This window comes from Otolemur garnettii, unplaced genomic scaffold (genome assembly GCF_000181295.1).
Source record: "Otolemur garnettii isolate 467f Iridium unplaced genomic scaffold, OtoGar3 scaffold00117, whole genome shotgun sequence".
Taxonomy (NCBI): Eukaryota; Metazoa; Chordata; class Mammalia; order Primates; family Galagidae; genus Otolemur; species Otolemur garnettii.
Genome location: NW_003852512.1, coordinates 3,147,544 through 3,152,738, shown reverse-complemented (window position 1 = coordinate 3,152,738; position 5,195 = coordinate 3,147,544). Strand labels below are relative to the sequence as shown.

General features: G+C 40.8%; 1 pseudogene across 1 annotated transcript; it reads right to left on the bottom strand.

Annotated features, from left to right (window-relative positions):
• Positions 1-3,674: 3,674 nt before the first annotated feature.
• Positions 3,675-4,248, bottom strand: LOC100966911 (annotated as a pseudogene). Its single transcript, XR_002775163.1, has one exon. The product of XR_002775163.1 is annotated as a coiled-coil-helix-coiled-coil-helix domain-containing protein 2 pseudogene (transcript).
• Positions 4,249-5,195: the final 947 nt, after the last annotated feature.

Genomic DNA, 5,195 nt, shown 5'->3' with positions numbered 1-5,195 from the left:
ACTTTTGAGAGCATGCATGTGTACATATACTGTGAGCATGCACAAGTGAGAACACACATGTCTTTGTACTGGCAGAGAAGCCTTTCTGTCTAAGCACAGGGGCATAAGGAGGGGGAAATTTTTATTAGCCTTCTCACCAGAAATGCTCAAGCCTACAAAGAGGAGGGATGTTTGTGGTTGCTGGGGAACATCTGAAATTCCAATGAACATTGGTCTCAACTTCGTTCTACCTCAGGAGCATGCCCTGTGCTACAGGGCTGCTGTCATGAAACCAAGCGTATTTAACCTACCTGTGACCCACTGACCTGAATTAATGGCTCAGAGGCCCCTTTGGCACTACCCTGTTGTTTACATGCATAGCCACACCAATTTGTATCAGATATAAGGCTCTCGTGGTTGCGAATGACCCTGACCCAATTCCAACCAGTGAAAGAAAGAAGCAATATATTGATACATAATCATCAAACCACTGAAAGGGCAGGGATGCAAATGACCTTATGAACAACTTCTAAAACTCCATCTTTCATCTTAACGTTTCTCTTTATGTCAGTTGTATTTTCCCAATTAGCTTATTCTTGCCAAGAGGGACCATGCCACAGGCAAGTTTGGAGTCACATCTTTTCCAGGTTTACTGTTACTAGAGAAGTTCAATCTGGGAAACTCTTAGCCAGATTATTTGAAAAATTTTGGGGGAAGATCTTTAATTGAGCTGTCTTGAGTCACTTGTTCAACTATAAAGGAATCAGTGGGGCCAGAGATGGGAAACTATTACTAGTCTAGCCTGAGCCACATGTCCACCTTTGTGGCCTGAGGAGAGGGACACTGTAATTGCTGTTTCTTATCAGGACCACTTTGGTGGAGGTGGGGAGAAGTGGTTTTCCAACTAATAGATATCCTGTTCAAGCAGTTAAAATAACTCACCATGCCCATGAAAAGTTTAAAAAGGTGCATAAAGTTCCATCTTTATATGTATATACTCTATTGATTGTGATTGTTTATGTCTTCTATCCCCTTAGTAATTTTGTATACATTTGATTTATCTTGCGCTGAAAGTTGTGTCTGGCTATGCTTCTGTCTATGTATCCGTACATTTCTTCTTTTTTATTTCATAAAGGTGAGTACTAGATTTCATTAGAAGCCGCTCACTTTCCTTTCTTGGGCTCTTCTGCTGCCCTTTCTGGCCCTCATTCTCAAATCTCCTTCAGTCCCTGATTTCTGCTATTCATGCCATGGGTATTATCTGCTGGCCTACTTTATCGACTCTCTAAAGATGGGCAATAATAACAATGACCATTTCTGGGCTAATTACAGTGCTATGTGTCATACATGCCTTATTTAATTTACTCCTCATTCTTTTTTTTATTTTTTTTTTTTATTAAATCATAGCTGTGTGCATTAATGCAGTCATAGGGTACAGTGTGCTGGTTTTATATACAATTTGAAATATTTTCACCTCACTGGTTAACATAGCCTTCATGGCATTTTCTTAGTTATTGTGTTAAGACATTTATATTCTACATTTAGAAAGTTTCACATGGACCCTTGTAAGATGGACATAGGTATGGTCTCGTCAATCACCCTCCCTCCACCCACCTTCCGCCTCCTCACCCCCCCTTCCCCATATTCTTGGGCTATAATTGGGTTACAGCTTTCATATGAAAGCTATAAATTAGTTTCATGACAGGGCTGAGTACATTGGATACTTTTTCTTCCATTCCTGAGATACTTTGCTAAGAACAATATGTTCCAGCTCCATCCATATAAACATGAAGGAGGTAAAGTCTCCACCTTTCTTTAAGGCTGCATAATATTCCATGGTGTACATATACCACAGTTTATTGATCCATTCATGGATCTATGTACACTTGGGCTTCTTCCATGATTTAGCAATTATGAATTGGGCTGCAATAAACATTCTGGTATAAATGTCTTTGTTGTAATGTGATTTTTGGTCTTCTAGATATATACCTAGTAGAGGAATTATAGGATTAAATGGCAGGTCTATTTTTAGTCCTCTAAGTGTTCTCCAAACATCTTTCCAAAAGGGACATATTAGTTTGCATTCCCACCAGCACTGTAGAAGTGCTCCCTTTCCTCCACATCCACACCAGCATCTCTGGTTTTGGGATTCTGTGATGTGGGCTAATCTCACTGGAGTTAGATGATATCTCAAAGTAGTTTTGATTTGGATTTCTCTGATGATTAAGGATGGTGAGCATTTTTTCATATGTCTGTAGGCCGTGCGCCTGTCTTCTTCAGAGAAGCTTCTCTTCAAGTCCCTTGTCACTTGTTCTTTTCTTGCTAATAAGGTTGAGTTCTCTATGGATTCTGGTTATTAAACCTTTGTCAGAGACATAACCTGCAAATACCTTCTCCCATTCTGAGAGCTGTCTGCTTGCTTTACTTACTGTGTTCTTGGCTGTGCAGAAGTTTTTCAGTTTTATCAGATCCCAGTAGTGTACTTTTGATGTTGCTTCAGTTGCCCTAGGGGTCCACCTCATAAAATTTGCCCCCAGGCTGATTTCTTCAAGTGTTTTCCCAACACTTTCTTCTAGTATTTTTATAGTTTCATGTCTTAAGTTTAAATCTTTAATCCAGTCAGAGTCTATCTTAGTTAATGTTGAAAGGTGTGGGTCCAGTTTCAGTCTTCTACAGGTCACCAGCCAGTTTGCCGAGCACCATTTGTTAAATAGGGAATCTTTTCCCCACTCAATGCTTTTAATTGGCTTGTCAAAGATCAGATAATGGTAAGTAGCTGGCTCTCTATTCTGTTCCATACATCTACCTCTCTATTTTTGTGCCAGTACCATGCTGTTTGATCACTATGGATTTATAGTATAATCTAAGATCTGGTAGCATGATTTCTCCTGCTTTGTTTTTATTCCTGAGTAATGTCTTGGCTATTTGAGTTTTTTTCTGATTCCATATAAAATGAAGTATTATTTTTTTTTTTTGAGATCTTTAAAGCATGACAGTGGGACTTTAATAGGGATTGCATTAAAATTATATATTGCTTTGGGTAGTATTGACATTTTAACAATGTTGATTCTTCCCAGCCACGAACATGGTATGTTTTTCCATTTGTTTTATGCCTGGTCAGAGGGTGCCGTGGCACACCAGTGGGGATAGGAGGTCCAGTTTTTAGGGGGTCTCTCCCGTGGGATAGAGTGGGAGGAAGTATGAACTCTGCTCCCTTGTTTGCATGGAGTAAACTGTGAGCCCTTGTTGTGGCAGAAGAGACTCCCGTCCGCTTGGTGGTAGATTTTGTACCTTTTGATTGTATTTTGGGGGTCACAGCTCGCATCAGGAAGGTTGAAGTACACTCTTCAATCTTCTCTCTTGGCTCTGCTCCAAACCATCAGCTAACTTGCTAAACTTCTGTCCTTTAAGCCTCCTTCTGGAGGGGAGCTTCTGTAAAAAGCTGGCTGCAGTCCGCCATCTTGGCTCCGCCCCCTGTTTTTCCATTTGTTAACATTTTCTTTCTCTTTTTTTTTTTTTTTGGAAGAAAATCACTTTATTCTAATTACTTCACAAATAATATCACAACAAGTGGTTTAAGGAAGCCACAGCAGCATCTGCCCCCAATCCTTTACCATCTCAGTGAACCACTACACACTAAGAACACACTCTTCCACTACCATTCTGAAGAAAGGAAGCTATTAATAAGAGAGGTTTAACTGATGGTTTTACCCTTTATACTTTCATTATCAATTACATTTTTATGCTAAATTAACTTGGTCTTGAAAGGTGATTTTCCTTTTCTTCAATTTGTATTTCTTGATTAGGATAATCTATTTGCAAGTTTGCATTGTTTCAGCACCTCATTGAATCCCTCACATAGCTTTTTATCAGTCTGGTTCTGGGCACATTCCAAAAGCCATTTCATCTCACAGAAGCAAGGGCCAACCTGCTGCTGCTGTGCTGGCTGGCTTCCAAGAGGCTCCTGGTAAGTGATGTCAGGGTTTGAGGGCTCAGCATTACATCCTCCACTGAAGCCCCCAGTGGTGGCATAACCCAGAGTGTGCCCAACTACAGAGCCCACAGCCACACCAGCTGCAGTAGCAGCCATTTGGGCCATCAGACCAGGCTGCCAGGGTGCAGCAGTAGGTGAGCCAACTGCATATGTTGGGGCTGCTGCTGGTGGCTGAGCTGCTGGTGCTGGCCTGGGTGCAGTTCTCATCTGAGGTGCCCGGCTGGCCGGAGGGGCCATGTGGGAGGTGTGGCTTCGGCTTCCACGCAGCATTGCAACTGTGCAGAGTGTCGGCGTCTAGAGCTGAGGAAATCTGCAAAACATTTGTTAACATTGTCAGCTATTTCTTGTCTTAGAGTTTCATAGTTCTCTTTATAGGGATCTCTCACATCCTTTGTTAGTTAAACCCAAATATTTCATCTGCTTTGGCACTACTGTGAATGGAATAGAGTCCTTGACTGTTTTTTAGAATTTACTCCTCATCCTAGCACCATTCAGAAGCTTCTATTACTTTTCTCTTTAAAATTTTTGATACATAACCATTATACATATGTTTAGGGTACATGCGATATTTTGATACATGCATGCAAAGTATAATGATCAAATCAGAGTATTTAAGGTATCCATCACCTCGAACATTTATCATTTCTTTGTGTTGGGAACATTTCCAATCTTCCCTTCTAGCTATTTTGAAATGTACAATATATTGCTCTTAACTATAGTCAGCCCTCTGTGCTATCAAACACTAGAACTTATTCCTTCTACCTAACTGTGTTTCCACCCATTAATCAACCTCTTTTCATAACCACCTCCCCCCAACCCTTCCCAGCCTCTGATAATTATAATTCTGCTCTCTACTCGCATGAGATTCAGCCCTTTTAGTTCCTCCATATGAATAAGAACATACAATATCTGTCTTTCCATTCCAGGCTTATTGCCCTCCAATTCCATCCATGCAAGGTGTCTATTACTATGTTTTACAGATGAGGAACCTAAAATACAGAAACTTTAATGTGCCCAAGAGTCACCCCCCTGGTAAATGGTGGATCCAAGATCTCAACCCAGTCTGGCTCCAGATCTATGTTTTGTGATATATGTAAACGCACAGAAAAAGAACTCAAGGGACATATGCCAGACTGTTTGAGAGCCATTACCTCCAAAGAGGAGAACAGGATGGGGAGTACCCATAAGGGTCAGTCATATTTTAACCTAGAAATGTCTACAT